The sequence below is a fragment of the Penaeus japonicus genome, unplaced genomic scaffold, assembly GCF_977035675.1.
Source record: "Penaeus japonicus unplaced genomic scaffold, GWHDUDI00000001_assembly GWHDUDI00000018, whole genome shotgun sequence".
In the NCBI taxonomy this organism is placed as follows: domain Eukaryota; kingdom Metazoa; phylum Arthropoda; class Malacostraca; order Decapoda; family Penaeidae; genus Penaeus; species Penaeus japonicus.
Genome location: NW_028234420.1, coordinates 40716021 through 40716322, shown reverse-complemented (window position 1 = coordinate 40716322; position 302 = coordinate 40716021). Strand labels below are relative to the sequence as shown.

General features: G+C 25.5%; 1 protein-coding gene across 1 annotated transcript in view; it reads right to left on the bottom strand.

Moving 5' to 3' along the window:
* Positions 1-223: 223 nt before the first annotated feature.
* LOC147469960 (uncharacterized) overlaps positions 224-302 on the bottom strand; it is an 869-nt gene continuing 790 nt past the window's right edge. The window contains exon 1 of the mRNA XM_086546367.1: positions 224-302. This exon is cut by the window's right edge and continues 790 nt beyond it. The gene's annotated coding sequence lies outside the window, so the exon portion shown is untranslated.

The window sequence follows — 302 nt, the reverse complement described above, 5'->3', positions numbered from 1 at the left end:
TTAGTTATAAGAAAAGTTACAGTATAATCAGGGTTGTATTCCAGTATCTGTGTATCTTTTCGGAGTATATTTTTATATATATAACTCGAATTCACTTTACTTTAGTTCTTCTGTATATAGAAAAAAATATCAAAATATTAAATCTCTCATAAAAGATATATAGCCTTACAAAAATTGATTTCTAAAAAAAACACATAAGGAGGAATTAAGACATGTTCTCTTATTTGTGTATTTATTATAAAATATATCTTTGTCTCTGCTGTATGTTAATCATATCTCACTCAATGGCAACACGTGTATGT